General features: G+C 38.4%; 1 long non-coding RNA gene across 1 annotated transcript in view; it reads right to left on the bottom strand.

Moving 5' to 3' along the window:
* Nucleotides 1-1,734: 1,734 nt before the first annotated feature.
* Nucleotides 1,735-19,836, bottom strand: part of LOC138623370 (uncharacterized) — a 59,207-nt gene continuing 41,105 nt past the window's right edge. Inside the window, exons 3-4 of the long non-coding RNA XR_011311077.1 lie at nt 3,243-3,300; nt 1,735-3,136 (exon numbers count right to left, since the gene is read on the bottom strand). This is a non-coding gene — a long non-coding RNA (uncharacterized lncRNA). The remainder of the gene's footprint in view (nt 3,137-3,242; nt 3,301-19,836) is intronic.

Raw genomic sequence — 19,836 nt, 5'->3', positions numbered from 1 at the left:
GCTCTTGAATTTACTGAATTTACAAACTCTGCAATTAAACAAAAGACATTTAAGGCTTTGTAATATTGCCATAATATTTTTCTCAGCAAGACAATGCTTAATACTAACATTTAATATATATCCAGGACTTAATACTGTTATGTTATCATTGTAATATTGACCAAGGGATTATGCATAATTATGGCAATATCTTGTTCTGGTATATTGTCCTCTAAACTGACAGATTTGGGACATTCTGTCTCTTGGCCTGGATCCAGACGTCTGCAGTGACCTCATTGCTTTGTTCATCTGTGCTATTGTGGTTGTAAATCCGTCTGTACGTGATATTTTATGCATTTATACTTAAAAAAAAAAAAAAAAATTCCTCAACTCTATAAATATTATTGTAATCTTCACTAGTTTAAGACTTTAGAGGTTGTTTATGGGCAGAACAGAAAGAAGTGAAGAAATGAGAGCAGGTTGAGAGGCTCACTATGTCTGGATGATAAAGCATGTTTTGTTTTCTGTGGTTTTTCTGAATGAGTTTATGTTCCTGTGTGTGGCAGCCAGGTCTGGTCTCTACCTGTCTGACGGTAAAATTCCCACATTCTCTCTGTCTTGCTCACATCATTTCCCCCGATGAGCAGATAATGTCATGGAAAATCAGATCACCAAAGTATTTTTTATCAAATTTGTAGTTATCCTGTGATTAAAAAAAAAAAAGTATGCAATATTCTTTCCTCGTGATTTAACAACCTGGTGCTTGTTTTGATTCAATGCGGTATTTAATGTAAACAACTACAATAAATGCTCCATTAAATTGTGTAAATTATGATAAGCTTTTGACACACATAGCTTAAGTAGGATTGCAAAGAGTGTGATTTTATCTGCCTAGGTGTGACACCGGCCGTTTGTGGGGGCCTGTGTGCAGACAAGCTACAACATTCTATTTTTAGACACTTTTAAAAGGGTGATCATCATTGGGTTAGACACGACCCTCAACTCCGGGCTATTTAGTGGCACAGACTTGTGAAACCTGGCATGACAGGTCAGTTCAGATGTTCAGGCAAGACAAGTCAAACAGCAGGAAAGGAATACTGCTAAGATTCTTCTTTTTTTTTAAAAGCGGTGCTACCTTTGACCCTAACCAGCACCGTGTTGACTGTGGAGATATGTAATAATCATCTTTAGTTGTAAAGTGAAATATAATTAATGCGTTTGCTCCGTGATTTGGATCCATCTTAAAATAATATGTTCCTCCTTGACCCTTCTACAAAGTTTCATAAAAATTGGGCCAATAGTTTTTCCGCAATCCTGTTGACAAAAGGGCAAACATATACAAACAAAGTGCATAGAAAATATAACCTCTTTGGCAGAAGTAATAGGTAAATAATATTTTGTATGAGTTAAGAAATACAGCTATAAGATGCAAACACTGGCTTTTATTGGCATATGGAGTTGCTCAGAGAGATTTACAGTATGATAGTATTTAATCTACACCAGTTCTAGGACTTCTTGTCCATGTTGGCTTGCAAGTTATGCAGTTAAAAGTTCATTCTGAGTCTGTTAATATATTAGAGTGGCAAAACAATAAGTAACTAATAAGTTAAGACTGTAACCACATCACACTATGTTATGTTTCATAAGGTACCTATCTGTTTTTCCATTATCTTAAACTTAAATCAGATATAACATACAGAAACTTTTAGGAATGATGCGAATCTATCAGAAAAATAACTTTTACCTTTGATGATGTGCAGGGCCATCACACATATGACATTCATAGTGTACATGAGAACACAGCGAGATATCTTAATCCTCTTGTTGATAAAAAATAATTACACAGTTACCAGCTTGCAGCTCATGTTTGTATTTTTTGTTGTAGCTGTATGTCCATGTATGTATGTGTGTGTTCTGCCTGCCTACCATTTCTGTGAAAGAGTGTGTGTGTCACAGCAGGTTCAGATGGCCACACACTAACCCGTTTAACTCACTCGGCGCCTGAGCCACTGATGGGGGCCCTTTACTGATCCCGGCTGGTCCAGCCCCTAAAACAAGCTCCTGGGCTGCGGCAGCGGTTAGGACCCAAACCAAGCCTCCATTCACCTCCTCAACCCAGCTGTTTATTTTCAGAGGCATTAGAGGAAACACTCGACAGGGCTTATCAGATTCAAACAGTCGCACGTCTTTGTTTTTTTACACACAGGCCTCTTCTCAACTCAGCCTCATTTTGCTGTAATTGTTTTCTTTCTTGCTTGGTAGAATAACACGGAGGGCTACATTTAACACAAGTGGTAAGGGGATCCGTCAGCGTAAACAAGGCAGATACAATGCACACTGGGATTTTATCTGAGCCGTTGCTGTTATTCTATGTTTTTTAAGGGCAGGGCTGGAGCAAATATTGGAGAGTACATATTCCGAAGTGAAATGAAATACAGGCCATGCGATGCAGAGACTTCAACCTCCCATACAGACCTCTGTTTTTGTGTCAGATCTCTGCAAATACTGGCCTGATTTCCATTTTACAGGTTATATTTCGCTCCTGAATTCTTGATGTTATAATTATATTCAATTTTAGGGGTATTTTTTTTGTCCTTAAACAGACAATAATGTGTATTTTCCTTCTTTCAAAAAATGTGGCGTAAATAGTATATTGTGACACTGTAGTACACATGGTCAACATGGTGGCAGTGTTGCACTGTCTTTGGGACACCTAGAGCCCTCTGTGCCACTCCGTACCAAGCAGTCAGAGACAATGCTGAGGATTATGAAGCAGTCATGTGGCTTAACAGGCTGATTTTGTTTTATCAAATTGTGATGTACATTGTACTATACATTTGAACATGCCTGGTGCAAATTGTGACTCAGAGGCACAGACAATACACATTTGTACATATAGTAGGGACGTTGCTAAATTATGTGAGATGTAATCATTTCCCCTTATCAAAAGAGACAGCTTCATTAGAGAAACCAGAGAGTTTTCAGCCAGCAGGAAATGTTTGCAGTCACTCATGACTGACAACACAACCTCTGTTCAGCCACAAGGCCTTTGGACAAGCCAACATTACAGCCGAGTATCAAGGCAAACATCCCCCAGTCCACCTCCTCACGCTGCCAGCAGGAGCTCTCATAGATGGGCCAAGCTCCACTCTGCCAACTGCGAATTAAATAAACACACAGTAAATCCAGCGTGATTAACATTAATCATGATCACGTCACTGCTAATGCACTGACTGAGGACCATACAGAGAAATCACACTCACCCTAAACGCTTGTCTCGGGAGGAGGACGGGTCCGCACAGACAGGGGGAACTTCAAGAACTGCGGTATGATAACGCATGAAAATTTATTAAATGTAAAATTAAACAGTTGTGCAGGGAAGGATTTTCAGACTGCATATGACCCAAAATACACAAATCAACATAGGTGTTGGACACGGTAAGCTGCACTTTATTTGTGTGACCCCAGTATCTGGAGTGAGAGGCGCTTTGAAAACATGCAACTTTTGGGAAAGACATTTATTTAAAAGGCTCTTTTCAACTGTGGCAGTGCCAGACACAGTTTGACTAAAAGGTCCCGCAAGGCTTGTAACTTATTGTCAAGGATTGGATTTCAGCTAAAATTAACCATCAGACCCAATTTATTACTCCGATTGAGGAGTCCGAAAATGCCAGCAACGGGCTCCCATTATATAAGCTAAGCCTTGAGTTGAAGATATAATGTTGCAATTTAATTCAACCCACATCACTTGTGAGGCAAATGTGTAAAAGTGGTAGTAATAGTGGCTTAGGTTTCCCCAAAGTATTGAACTGGCCTGAGAGGCTTGGAAAAACAGCAAAATCCCCTACCAATTTTATGGAGGTGGCAAAACAAGCGTCTTTCCTTAGGTGACTTGACTTATTAAAACCACTGGAGACTGTGAGTTATGAAACGCTAGACCAAAGTCAAACTGGCACATTGTAGTTCAGTTGGGTTTAAAACAAAATGCACCGCAGTTCAAGAGCTGCAAAAAGAATCTGCTAACAATTAAAGAAGTGTAGTGTTTCTGCCACTTTATTCATGATGTTAATTTAGAGTAATTCAGCCCTAACATTGTGAATTTAATCATCACTGAAAGAGAAATGTTTTACACTGCAGTGAAGCCATTCATTACTAAATGCTTCTGTTTACGATGCCTGTCACATCAGTTTACGACCATAAATCATTTGAATATCTGTTAAACAGAGTGCACAGTTCCCTGTGCTGTAAACCCAACCTCCTTTACATGTATAATTTACCCTTCATTATTACAAATTATTTTTTATTTTACTGATCTGTCTTTGAATGAACAGGGACAACAATGTTCCTCCAGAGGTTTGCACACAAGCTCACCTGAAGACAAATGTCCTTTTGATTTAATGTTGTTTTCCCCTCACTGTTTAAACACAGGTGTTAGTTCTGGTAAAAAAAAAAAAAAAAACACTACTCCTGTGGCCACCCTTCCTGCATTTGCTCTTTTATGAAACAGGCCAAATTGTGTTCTGCTGAGTACACTTAGGACCTATAGACACTCCAGCAATTATCAGAGAGTATTTGAGTACAGCTCCCCCCCATGACCACACCCCAGTACACACATACACTCTCTTTCTAATTTCCACGCTCTTAATGCAAGCAACACGAGCAGTAGAAGATCTAATAGTTTGAACAGGTCTGCTGTTTGAAAGGGTGCACTGGCTCTGCTGCCAGGAAACAGTCTGTCCTGCAGTAATGCTGCAGTGCGTGAAGACAGCGCTGCCCTGGCTCTGGACGCAAATAAGAATACGGGCCAGACATCACTTTTTCTCCTCTCTCCTCATGTCATGTACTTCTCCGAAAGCAGGGTGTGTCCCACTTTGCAGTGACTGCATAGTCAAGAGAAGGAGACTTACTTTAGCTTCCTGAATCCTTTTAATACGTGCACACGATGACAAGGAATCACAGAAATATTGCCCTAGCAACAGGCACGGAAATATGTTAACAGCTCTCTATGCTTGCTTTCTTCCGGTTAGGATGATCTGAATACGATTTCACCTCCCAGGGTACAATATTGGACGGGTTTGGCACAAGTTTATGCCTCGTGGCACAGATTCTGGCCTGTGACGCCAGCATCCACCAAGTGCCATGCTGCCCACTCTTCACCACTGACATCCTCCACTTCGACCCGAGACTGTAAACACCATTGGAATGGACCACACACACTTCAGATTTTTTTAGTAAGCTGATTCGTGAAGGAGCATGCATAAAGGAACACACACACACACTGCTGGACCCAATCAGTAATTTGTCAACTTTCTGTCTGAAAAGATTACAAGATACATTGATGTGTAATTTAGTTGAAGTAGATGAATTAAGCATGTTGGGTGTTTCTCATTTCATCATATTTCAAAATAAAACTTTTAAAACATAACTGCTATAAACAAAATACAACAGAAAGTACTAATAATCCAATTAACCAGACAGAAATATAAATATTGTATGAAACAATAATGTTTTTAAAATTACTTTTATAAGTTAATATATTTTAAATACAAATTAATTTTGTAGTTAAAAGAGAACTCTTGCAGTAAGTACAGCACAAACATGAATTAATTAGACAACAAAATCTAGTGAAAACTGATCAGCTTCATTTTGATTCATCCTGACAAACAAAATAAGTATTAACAAAAAGCATATATAGTAATCAGTCTCAATATCAAAGACAAAGAAAGACACAGATCTCCAGAAACTATTACATAACATCTTAAATAACTGGTGTAAATTTAAAATAGATTAATGCAGTAGGTGAGGTGCTGTAGGAAAGGAACTGTTTGTACTGCATGACAATGTGTACTTTGCAGGTCTCTGCGGATTTACATTTTGTGTATATAGTGGGCAAGTTATACAGTAGCTAACCACTTGGTGACAGATGCCAGTAGACAGGTGGGGCCACAACACTTATTAAATTTTAAAGCCCAGTGGCTGAAGCCTCATTTCTCTTGCCTGTTAGCTACTGAAAGCTATTTACCTATCAAATTCTGCACAAAAGAAGCGCATACTTCAACTAGGTTTAAACAGACAGAGGACAAAAAGGTGTTTTAAAGTGTGAGTCAAATTATAAAATATCTTTGCAAAGGAAAAAGCTCACAACACTGTATTTTCTTGGTGATCATAGACACTCCTCCGACTGTTTGAAGCAATCAGTTGAAAACCCAAAGCACCAATCAGTCATAGAGAATTTTCAAGTTCCTCCTGCTACAAGCTTTGCAGACTTAAAACATCAAGCCTGCTGTTCCCTCCAGCAAACCTTCTCTCTTTGAGAGGTTTACAACCTCAGACAAGGCTGGCAGATAGGGACCTACACATAAGGAGGCTGTGAGAGTGTTTTGCTATCTCAAAAGTAGGTCCTCTATGAAAAATCTTCTCACATTTGTAATTATTGGAAAGCAACAGGTATCCCTTAGGAAACAGGGTCACTGTGTTCTTTGCACTTGATTTAAGGAGTGAGGATGAGGCATCTAAAACACAGCTTTGTGCAAGTATCCCAGTCAGCTGACGTCCATTGGGCCCTGGGCTACCCTCATGCCCTCCTGGTGACTTTATTAATTTATATTGGACTCGAGACGTTAGACTGGTTTTCCTCTTGTGGCTGCTGCAGTGCCCTTTGCACTAAAGCGCAAGTCAAACACGCAGCATACAGTAAACAGCTTTGCCAGTCCTTCTAAATATTGGAGAAGGAATGAAAAAGGGACAGGATCAAATACAACGTGGTTGTGACTCAAAAGACCTTTCATGGGGTGAGGCATACTGCATCTCGCTCCCGTAGCTCAGAGGGATTTGCCAGGCTGTGTGTGTTTTCACACCAGCTTTAAATAAACAAGCTAAACTCCAGATTTGATGAACAGGAAAAGCAGGCTGATGAGAGAAATCAATTTATTTAAGGACTGATGCCACATGATAAACACTGAGCTCTTAGTGTTATTTATTATACTTTTTTGGAAGTGCAAATGACTGCGCAGTTGCCAAGGGTTAGTGAGACATTTATAATAGCTAGTGATTTTAACAGTCTAAATGTAATTGGAATAAGCAATTTACTGTAGCCTATCTGTTCAATGGAAGTGAAGTTAATTTAGGAGATTATGGTTTACCATTCAACGCAGCTATTTCTAAGGCTATGAGAGATTTTGTGTTTGTTCAGTTTGAGGTCCTGCAGCTGAACCAAGGTGAATCCCCCTCTTCTGTCAAAGCAGCATTTGCATGCTAGTGACACAGGTGAACATTAATACACAACTGCTAAAACCAGATGCAAACTGCCACCTAACTGCTATCTTCATAATCTGTTGGCATTGGGAACAAATGACAAGGGTACATGTTTAAATATCGTAAGCATCAGAGCAAAGCAGTTCAATTGTAAACATCACTATGCCACAAGAGCTCTGAGCACACGTGTTTAAGATGAGCCCCCCCAAAAAGTTCTTTGTGTAAAAGTTGAAATTCAAGTCATGCCAGATGAGTAACATCAGTGAATCCCTGATCCCTTAAAGCCTTTGTCTTGGACTAAGATGGAAGTTGCTGTATAACTGTATGTTAGTGCCATGTAGTGGCTCCTAAAACACCTAAATAATAATATTTAGTCTATATTTAGTCAAAAGTCTTGCATCACTCTGGAAGTGTACGTATGTGTAGAACTTGTCATATACTTACCTACATGGAACTCCAAGCTACGTGGTTTCTGCATGTTCAGGACTGTGCATGTGTGTGCAATAGTTTAAACTGTATGTATGCTGATTTGCTTGGGTATGGCCTGGTTGTGGAGTGTAATTAAAGTCAGACCTGTTGAAGAGTAAATGTGTGAGATTCTGAAATGATAGTGTTCTAGATATTAAAGAGTGTGCCCCTTAATGTTGTGTGTTTGAATTAAACACATTTTTGTAAAGCAGAAAGACATTTTGAGAAAAATATTTCTTTCCTAAGAGAGACCTGAGAAAAAACATTCATTCAGAGAACCTCACAACCAGCATACAAACACAACATAAATATGGCCATACAACTACAATTTAGAAATTGAATTGCCAAAGGGATGAAGAAAAAAAAAAACATTGCTGCAGTAAAACTGTATAAAATCAAGTTTTTATTTTCAAAATTGATTTAACACTAATTTAGCACAAAAAAAAAGACTTTTAAGACAACAGCTTTGTATGTTTTCAGCCCACTGAATGACAGATATCAGTTCTCACCAGGGACCATGGATATGGTTAATAGGGCCCTCCGCCACCTGCTAATCGACTCAACAGGTTGTTATCAATGACGTATGTGAGAGAGTACTAGCGACAGGCATAGCAGACCTTTGTTGTCATGGTAATGTGGTTAACGTTGTGATGCAATTGCAGTTAGGTCAGGTTTAAGCACCAAAACTGTGTGCGTAGGTTTGGGTTAAAATATCTAAGGTACATCACGCAAGTTATCCCCTGTCTGGTAATCTAGTATCATGTTGGAATTTGACGAAGGGGGAATTTGAGCATCCAGGGATGCTTAAAGGCTACTGTGGAAGAGACAATAGATAACTCCCTGTAAACAAATTTACTGCCAGTCAAATCTTAGGCAATAAGAAGCTCATCTGTCATCAACACAAAGTGCTCTGGCAGAATTGTGCTTTACACAACATTAGGAAAGAGAGAAATGTTCAAAAATAGCACAGCCATGTTAGTGATGAGTTTTTGGTGAGTTGAAAAGGAGGAAGAATTACAGAAAAAAAACATAATTCCACGACAGTATCCAAGACTGGCTTACAGATCAGAGCGAAGCATTACAGGCTTGAGGCTTTTATCATCCCGGTGACGGCTGCTGGGTCAGAAGGATAAATGAGGAGGTGCACTCCACTTTGGTGTCAGGTGGGTTTCAGGTTGCTGCTCCCCAAAATGTTTTTAGTGTTGACTTTCCCCTTGGAGTCTGCTTCCTGCTCTCCTGGGCCTACTTATCATGTAGAACAAGAATGATTAATGACCTGAAGGAGTGAAGATCAGTGTTGAGAGCTGATGCGGAAGCCAACTCCATGTCAATATTAACTTAAACTAGAAAGCAGTACAGGCATCAAAGCTAATTACTTTTCCTGAATGTTTCAGACAAACTGTGAGACAATGTAGAAATAGGTGCAGGATTTGTTTGTCACCCATGTTTATCTATGTAAATATGTGATGGCTTGATGTGCCATGTCACCCCCCCCCCCCCCCCACCCCACCCCTCTCCACTCCCACCTCTTTTTTTTTTCTTTCTCTACTGCATGGACAAGTCTAAAAGAAGACAGTTAATGTTTAAACCTTTACATGTAATCATTTATTCATGTTTTTAACCATTCTCTCTCTCATTCTGGATTAATTATTTTATTTTTAAAGGTGAAAACATTGACTGAATATGTGTTTATCTATGTTAGCATTTACATGCATGATGAACTGGGTCATCCTTAAATTTGAATACTTTATACTAAAATATAGACTTTCTGTGGTTTCTTTGAAACAAAGAAACAGGTGTGAAAAGAACCAGCGCAAACATAGATAACGTCCTTGTTTAATTTATAGCTGAGCAAATATATTACAGTGGTTGACTTTGAGTTTCAGCTCAGGAGACGAATATGCTAATTTACTGTTTATAGTTTAACTAAATATGGAATATGGACTAACAGACACTAATGGCAGTCCATCTATCCTTGCACCTGTCTTTATAACTGTGCAGTTTAAATTCTGGATGCAGTCTTTTAGCAATGTCAAGCAGCCAAATGACATTACATGACTGTAATTATGTCAAAATTATTGCCATACTGTAAAAAAAAATGTATGTCGTCCAAAAAGTCATAAAAATGTCATAGCATAGTATGTTGTCCAAAATATCATGAGAATTTCATACAAATGTCATTCTATAGTATGTCATCCAAAAAGTCATAAAATAGTCATACTATAGTATGTCATCAAAAAAGTCATAAAAACCTCATATAGTATGTTGCCAAAATATCAAAACAATATCATACTGTAGTATATTGTCCAAATTGTCATAAAAATGTCATAAATACATCATACCATACAATGTTGTTCAAAATGTCATAAAATATTCTTGGCATAGCATGTGGTCCAAAATTTAAAAACATTTCATAGTACAGTGTTGTCCACAATGTCATAAAAATGTAAGGATCAGCTTTGCATTCTTTTTTCTTTTCACTTGGGAAACCTACAAACCTAAAGGATCACTGATAGATAGCAATGTTTCTGTTATGGATGTTAGGCTACATACCCATTGTCTCATATCGCTCTGTTCAAAGCCACCATACTCAACTCCAGTTTTCTACATCTTAAAATTACTGTATTTATTAATGGGGTCTGGTGACTTCGAGCAGAGCGATATTACAGCTGTTTTCTCATTAAACAAAAAGGTCTAACATTGTAGGAATCCTTTCCATAACACTGACAGACCCTTATAATTACACTTTGAACATGTCAACAGCAAAACAAAGCAGGTGCTGTTTGGCTAACTTAGCCAAAAGTCTATAAAGTGTACGTTGTACACTGGTCATATCATAGCTGATACCTTCTAGATAAATTATTACTATCCAGCCTTTTTGTCACAGTGGTGAGTGTAATAGCTGTCTGCACAAATGAATCAAATGGTATTGTGTGGGTTTAAGGGTTGTATTGTGAATTGTATCATGTTTCTTGTTGATGTTTTCTAACAAGGTAAAAGTACATCAGCATCAACATGGTAAAACAAAATGCCATAACTGTGCTGATTTAGAAGATATATTATTTAGAGCAAAGAGCAGTTGGCCTAATATTGATCCATGAGGGACACCTTTATCAAATATTGTGGGATTTTACTTGAAACCAAATTCACAGTTTGAAAATGTATTTAATTTATTTAATATTTCAATCATATTTATTACCTTGTTTCCACTGTTTGTGGTTTGATTGGTTCTCTTACTTCTCTTGTTGCACCCTTTTCTTCTGCAGTGGCTTAATGGCACCTGACTGCAGAATTAAGAGCCACCAGCTGTTTATCCTAATTAAGTCAACTCCATATTTTCATGTAGCTGTTGTGAATGGAATAAGTCTTAACTTTTTTTTGCCGCTGTGTTTCATGTGGGCTTGAATGGAATTTATTGCTAGACATATTGAGGACAAGCAGGTGGATGAACTCCTTTGTCAGGCAGGTGGATGCAGGTCAGAGAGGGTGTCTGTAGACAGGTCTGGCTATCCAGGAATGTGCCTCTTTGATCTCTGGATTATGGTTTCATCTTTTGGGCAGGGCTGATCTGCTCTTCTCTCATCCTAGGGGCCTCTCAGATCTTATTGGTATATAGACCTAACCTGTCTGTCAGGATAATCAGACCATATCACCTGCACAGATCCTGAGCAGGGATTAAACAAACCCATAATTATAATACTATTCAAACTTTGAGTATTTGTGGTTTTCCGAATTGAAAACAGAGAACATGAGATAATTTTGCCGTTATAAGGCCATTACTTTATGGTGCATACTATTTTTGTCATTGAAAGACTATGAACTGAACTGATGTGTCCTATATTTGCTGCTAAACAAGGATGATTTTGGGCTGGATCACAAATTCCCCTGAATTTACCTATGAACATTTACAAGATGAATTGTTTATTTGAAGAAATTATCATCAGAAATCATCCATAAATCTCCTGAAAATAAAACAGTGTATAGTGATTTTCAGTTATTCACCTAAATAATACAAAACAACATCTAAATCTGTGGAGTAGAATAACAATATGGCCTTTAAACAGGTACGTGCAAGTCTAATCATGAGCAGAAAAGCCATCAAATGAACTGCTAGCATCAAAGGACCGCCACTATTTTACCAAAATTATTTTATAAGAATTGTGCTACAGTAAAGTGCAGCATCCCGTGAAAAAGATAGGCAATCAGTAATGTTTTTTTATGAGGTACATTCCTTTCACAAAGGAATGCCACCCAAGTGACCTGAAAATGAGGATCTGTGCTGCAGTCTAGCTGTGAGCTGAACTACGCACTCAAGTAACCCGTCAGTTCCTAAATACTCTCCATCTACGGGTTCTACTTTACTGGCTGCTCTTGTAATACTATGCTGTCATAGTTAGTTGCAGTAGGTGGTGTCCCTGTTGATCAACAGAGAGGAATGTTGCTCTGATGATATTGTACTCATGTAGTCGCTGTTATAACTCTGGCTAGACCAATAAAAGCTTGGATAGATTAGAGAAAAAGCAAAATGTGGTTAATGATACACCACACTTGGTTTGGTCTATCTTTACTTCATTTTACAGGACTACAAAAGGCAGACTAATACCATTGTGGAAAATAACATTGTTGCAAATATAACATGGGGGATTGTCATCAACTAGTAAAGTAGGACATGTGTATATATATTTTTAAATTAGCACATACATGTTCTTTATATTTTGTTCTTTATAATTGCACTTTGCATTCTACATACAAAGTACATATTTGTAGATACAAACAATTTTCCTGGATGACACGTTTGGTTTTATCATACGTGCTCTAGTTCATGCTGATTTAAAAAAAAAAAAAAAAAAAAAAAAAAGTTTCTTCACACGACTTCAGACAGTTTTTAGTCCCCACTGCCTCTGATGAAATGTCTCTTGCATTCCTGGTGTGGGTGAGTCAGAGAAAGAAACAGTATGGAAGCACAAGCAGGTTCGCTGCTCATATAGAACATCCTTCAGGGAAAGAAAATAAGGAGAGGAGAGAAAAAAACAGTCACAGCTTGATCAACCTCTGATATTGAGACTTGTCAATGTAGTTATTGTATTTGATCAAAATTATATTGATTGGGATCATCACTGTTATTTATTTTATGATGTTATAACCTATTATATGCACTTATTTGTTTATAATAGATATGTATTTACTGATTTATCATAAACATCGAACATCTAATTCTATATTCCTTCAAACAGTCTTGTCGTTTTATCAGTTTTTCTGTCTCATTATACATGTTTGACTTTCGATTATTCTCTTCATGTTTCTTCTGTTCTATTGTTCATGTTCTGTCTTTTTGCCAGCCAGGACACTTAACGTAATGGAGATTTTCATTTGAGTGAGACACTTCTGCTGGTTAAATAACGTTATTGTCATTCATAGATCTCCGACTTTGTTCAGTAATTGCATTGCAATCTGCTGTGATGTCTACCAGACACAAAATATACACTGGTACGACAGATGAAGCACTTGACGTTATTCATAATACATTATAAAACTTCACAAAGAAGGAAACATTGTGCCATTTTGAAAGTTAAACATTTCACAGATGAATCCATTTTACTGCTGTCATGCCCCATGTCTCTTGGTAGGAATAGATGTTGACTTGGAAGTCTATGAATTGACTCTCCTGCTGAGCATCAGTCAGGCTTTCTCCACATTTGGTGCCAACATAAGTTGCGTTTTCCTTTTAGTATAATTAACATGTCAGCACAAGCACTAAGCCATAAATCTACTGTGTTAGGTAAGCAACTTCAAGAAAATAATTTACCATGTGATGTACATAAATGTATTATTCATGTGGGAAAGTCGTTCCTGTAAATGTAATGATTGATACAAGAGACAAATAATTAAGGTCCAGAAAAAATTTACTTTCCATAGTAAGAAGTTTGGTTTATCTAGAGGGATAAATTGTCATTAACTACATCACAGATATGAGCTATCTGTCTACGTGACAAAAAAAAACAACTAAAAAGGTGAAATGTTATTTATACATATAGCGTATAGCTGCAAAGCACTGGGCCAGTGAACCCCTCTAACATTCCCAGAGTTCAATGTACTGTAGATTCCACAGTAAATTAAATATCCTTCACCACCAACACAAAGTATACCTTCCTCAGCCTCACCACAGCTCTTAGACAATAATTGCAGCCTTTTCATGTTTCATATGTTTTACATTTCCTCTTTCGGGCGACAGTGCAATGAGGCATTCATCCACAATTCCCACAAAGTTTATCCAAGTGTGGTTTGAAGGTTACACTTGTTACCTGAGTGTCTGTTGATCAGACAATAGAAAAGCGGAGGACTTGCCACAGAGTCTCTAACAGCTGTAAGCCCAGCCAAATCAAACATGTGTAGGTGACAAACATATGTATTTCAGGAAAATAAACACGGACACTGCTAAGCTAAATATTAGCAACTCTCAACCGATAGGTTGGTTATGCAGAGACTCTCATTATTCAGTCAGTTATGTATGCAGCATTGTGTATTTGCACTATAACATCAACAGCCTCTGATTAAGCTGTTAGCACAGATGGCAAGCCTGACCCAGCGTTTAGTTACAAGGTGGGTGTGCTGAGGATATACTGTGGCTTCCTTTGCGGCAACAGTCTCATTCGGAGCCATGTTTAGGGGAAAAATAAAATTGACTCTGTGTTTTTACTCAGCACACATTTAATCCACTGACAGTTTCCTGCCGCAAATCCTTCCTGTCACACATCACACATCACGTCGAGAAAAAAAAGGAAGCTAATTTTCCCATAGGCCAGTCTTTGCATTTGACCCAACTGGCTGAATGGTGATACTATAACGCAGACACTATAATTAAACCTGTGTTCTGAATGTGCACACCCTTCCACATACCTTCTGCAAAGTCAGTGTGTGAAATCAGATCCATGACCTGTCAACTATGTTTGTAAAGGAAAGTACCGCCCATAGTCAGGTTGCATCAGTTTTTCAATTAATGTTTGTCAACCGCCTTGTTTGATAGTACGTGTTGTAGCTCTGAACATTGATCTGAGAGAAAATTTTAATCAAACTATTTTGGCCGTCTTTTGCCGTTGCTTTATCGTTAAGAGATCACGTTACTCCAGTGTTAGCATGATTGCACTGGATGCGTGTGTCGCTGAGGGTTGATTTGAACATTCTTTGACTTGTTTTTAAGGCTCTTAATGGTTCAGTGCCCTCCTACATTTCTGACTTTTTATCTGAGTATGTTCTAAAAGTGTCACCTTAGGTCTAGTATTTTTTTAACATTACTGTTTTTATTTGATACTTCGTTTTACATTTATAACCTTAGATACCGAAGATATTTTTTGTTTTGTTTCAGTTACTGTATTATCTTTATGTTTTAACTTTCTCCAATAAAGCACTTTGAGCTAAATTTTATGTATGAATAGTAATGTGTAGATACAGTTTCTTTTTATTCTCAATAATAATAATGACTACAAACATATTGTATATACAGTATATAACAATTAGGTAAACAAAAGGACAATGTTTTGCAGTGAGCAGCGGAAAATATTCGGGCTTTTGAGGATTAAACACATGATCACAGACATGTGGTTATCAAATATTCAGGTTTTATACTCATCCTCTAGACAGTAGTTCAGTGGGCAGAAGGCCAACAATCTCAGACATAGACAGAAGCCTCCTTTCTCAGCTAACACTCAGATGACACAACCTCCAGACAGCCATGAGTGATTCATAATGTCTCACACAGCCTTTAATGTATGTAGCAGATTTACGCATAACCAAGGCACACAACCAGTCCCTACAAACTCAAGTGTCATTCATAATTTCAAAAGATGTAGGCTTATTTTTTTTATAGTGCTTACCGCTTATCAGGAAACTTATTTTGCAAGTTTGTCAAATGTTGTACAGTGAATACTTTTTTTTAAAGTGACACAAAGTTATCATTGTGTGTTGCAGATTCAACAAATATTGTAACACTGAGTGAGACTGACAGAAGACACCTGGCCGGACAAAGTCAGCACAGTATCAGAAATAACATGCTGCACAATCTAATCAGTGCAGAGACGGCCGTGCAGCTGTGCGTGCACATTAGTACAAAAAAAAAAAAAAAGCTGGGCGAAGACAGAAAACAGTAAGGGGGCAAAACAATGCCAGCTTCAGTTTTCACTGTGATTATAGTCTGGAAACCCTGCTCACATTAATGTTGGCTCAGCCACTCCGAAGGACCAGGAGTGTGCAGCGTGAACTGAAGGAGAAGCTCAGGGAGTGAAAGGAATCCTACAGGAGGAAGCTGGAGGCCAAACTCCAGCAGACCAACGTGAGGGAGGTGTGGACTGGAATGAATGAGATAACTGGGTTCAAGGGGAGAGAGAGACAACCGGGGGGCAACCTGGAGAGGGCGGATGAGCTAAACTGTTTCTTCCACAGGTTTATTTCACAGCCCTCATCGGTTTCCTTCACACACCATACCTCCCACACATCTCCGCTGCTTTCGCCCTTCCCCCTTCCCTCCCCCCTGGTGAGCTGCATGGACACACCGCCCCCAACTTCAAAGGGCTCTTCCACCACTGACGCCATGATCGATCGATCGATCTATCTATCTATCTATCTATCTATCTATCTATCTATCTATCTATCTATCTATCTATCTATCTATCTATCTATCTATCTATCTATCTATCTATCTATCTATCTATCTATCTATCTATCTATCTATCTATCTATCTATCTATCTATCTATCTATCTATCTATCTATCTATCTATCTATCTATCTATCTATCTATCTATCTATCTATCTATCTATCTATCTATCTATCAAGGCAAGGAGCAGTCTTGGTGGTTAAGTGAGATAACTTTGAAGTCAGTCGTATTTTTCTGAATGTTGCAGCTGTAGTGGTAACGTTTTGGCTTGTTTTGATGCACACTGCTCCAACCGTTTTCTTGCACCATACTGGTCTACATTCAATAGGATGTAAAGGCTGCAAATCATTTCCTATGGATCGTACCCAGACCCATATAATCACACAGTGAATTTTGTTCTGGTACTACCAGGCTAGCTGTGAACCTTGCAACATTAGACTAGGTACCCAGCAGATACAAATAGTTGCAGTATAAATTTTCTTCAAATTCCTCCCAGATGGAATTGCAATAAAAGAAAAGGTAAATGTTACAGGATAAATTATTTTTCGCCTTATTCCTCAACTTCACATCTTGTTGGCTTTTACCCAGTTGTATGTACCATGTTGGTGTTCTGTTAGTACAAAAAAAAAAAAAAATTAGGAGAAATTGTGCTCTACATTGTCAGATGTATTCTAAAGATTTACCAAATTATAAAATATCAGGTAACACCAATACTACTACCGCTTTTCACTATGCTACAGAACTGCACGTGATTGTGCTAATTTACAATAGTCACAAGCTTATTACATGATTGGAGTCAAAGGTCAGATAAAACTTACAACATTCTATTGCTTTTTATCCTCTGGCTCTTTCTCTGTCCATTTTTTTTTTTTTTTGAAAGAGAGAACTGTCTCTGTCTGACCTTAAAACACATCTACTTCCCGTTTCCCCCCTCAAACACAGAATGCACCCTCCTCCCCATTTGACCTATGACAACTTGGGGCCCCTGTACCACTGCCTATTGATTCCTTGGCATTGAACTTGAATCTTGGGGCTTCAATCAAAGAGGCATTGTCTCTCACGAAGACAGATTGCAGACCAAACAATACTTGTTCACTTTCCTTCATTTCTCCATTCACAAAAAGACCCACTTATCCTCAGCTGGCCTAGACTTTTTGACCATTCAGTTCATGTGGAATGCATGCATTTCCTGTGTATAGAAGATGTCTTATTTACTCTGACAGATCACCGGATGATAACAATCTTCATACGCCCCTTGGTGTAACCCGACCAGTGTTGGTGGCAGGAAGTCTGAGAGGTGCCTCGAGCCAACTAGCAAAGAATATAACAAGTGATCACAACATCTAACATCTATATTATGCCACAATCAAATACATTCAACATCCCCACTCACAGATATTTGAATGGAAAATAATGTAAATCTGCAATGCTGCCTCACTGTGCAAAGGGCCACGTTTACTTAATCAGTAACTGTAGTTTCAATGATTTCACTGTCGTCACTGCTGGGTGGGCAGAATGGCATTTATTTGAAGAGGACTTGGCATAATACAATTCATTTTCCAGTATAATTACCGGGAAAAGTCTTAATGATAATGGAAATGTATGGTTCCCTTTACACTGAAGTCTGTCTTTGCAAATTAGAAATAAATTTACAGACTTCTGCTGCTGTATACATCACATTGAATGAATTAAATAAACAGTAGCACGAAGAAGACTGGTGGATACACGCTTCATTAAAAAAGCAATGTTGTTCTAAGAGGCAAATTAACCTCCCTTCCTAACCAACCTCCCTTTTGGTTGCCCCAAAGTAAATATACAAATTAATGAATATGCTCCATGATTGGTGAGAGAGGAGCCACTCACGGACTTTCTGTACGCATACTGTATTTAGATAGATAGACACAGACTGTATTAATCCCACAAGGGGAAATTTAGGCTTTGCACTGAAAAAGATTGCGAGAAAACATGAAAATAAATCCTGTCAGTGCACCTCTTAAAGTCAGTGATATCTGAACTAGCTGTCTTGGTGCAACAGAAAATGCTAAAAAAAAAAACATATTGCCGTAAACAGGCTTCCCTGTATATCAGCTGTTTAACAATAAGCAGATATTGTTTAATTTTCCTTCTGCTTATGCGTCACTACCTCAATCTTGCATATGTTCATAGAAAAGGTGCTACTTTTTTAATGAGCAAACAAGACACTTAGAATTCCAATAAAATGATAAGCTGTTTATGACATTTTACGATAGAAACAGCGAAAAATACTTGACTGATTGAGAAGCGTGCACTTAAAATGGTTAAACAAGTTTCCTGAATGTTTCTGTGAATTCCAGAGTTCCATGTCGTAAATGTCCTTGATAAACAATACTGTGTACAGCTTCAACAATGGGAAAACAGGTCATTTGCTCCAAATGAGGACCAGACCTATGCCAGTCTGCCTGATAGCTGAGTCAGGCCCGCTGTGCTCTGGAGCTGATGATTACAGGCTAAAGTAGACGAAGCTCTTGAGAAAGACATCCAGTTGAGAACAAATATTATCATTGTCATTTTACCCACTTCAGCTGTACACCAATTAATGTTTCTTCTTACACATGTACAGATGAGAACTCTCTAACGTCACACCTAATCCTGCCAGCTGTATTCATTCCAAAGCACTACCATTCCAGAAGTCGTTTTACAATGTGCCATATGTGAACCCTCTCCCTCACACTTCTGACTGAGCAAGCATGACCAACATGCAACAGTAGATATGGGGGGCAAGGTTTTTTGTCTTTCTCAGCCAAGTGATAACCCACCCTGAGGTAATCCACTGGTTTGTGGATTACCGTCCTGAAACCTTGAGGCTGTCATTTTGGCCGTGGCTATCTTGGGTTTTTGAAGCCAGAAGCGACCCTATTTAGACAAGTTGGGAAGAAAAGTGCGCCTGCCCACCAGCAAACCTCTCTTTGAGGCCTATTATCTGATAATTAATGGAATTATTTATCACCAGAATGTGAATTTAGTTCATTTCACCATAATTACTTAATGAAGTTGACTGTATTCGAATTAAAGCCTACTGGAGGCAGACTTTTTTTTTTTAGCTTTTTTTTGTCTCCACTCACAGACCCTCAGCTTTACACTCACATTGAGTATAGCAGTTATCAACCTCCCTACTTGTGTAGACTACAGAAATGTTTCTCCAACCTCATGAACACAGTAATGGTAAATGAGGAAATACAAGACATACTGTGCATATTGCCCCTTTTTCCCGTTACCGAGTAATTATGCTATGCGACTTTGAACTCTTGTTCCACTGTGCATCCGCACTGTCACATCACAGTCATAGTTCTGCATGCTGACCGGCCCCACAAACCTCCTGTTCTTTATCTATTATTTTTCTGCTCTCCTCTCACCCACCCAATTGGTCTCAGACATATGTATGAGATAACATACAGTACATTATGATTTGGTGCTATGTACAAAAAAAAACCTTGAATTGTTCATTA

Source organism: Brachyistius frenatus, unplaced genomic scaffold (assembly GCF_029030835.1).
Source record: "Brachyistius frenatus isolate BFR_SWC_R1_liver_20210118 unplaced genomic scaffold, ASM2903083v1 Contig_43, whole genome shotgun sequence".
NCBI lineage: Eukaryota > Metazoa > Chordata > Actinopteri > Embiotocidae > Brachyistius > Brachyistius frenatus.
The sequence above is the reverse complement of the archived record's forward strand: the minus strand, read 5'-3'. Positions and strand labels throughout refer to the sequence as shown.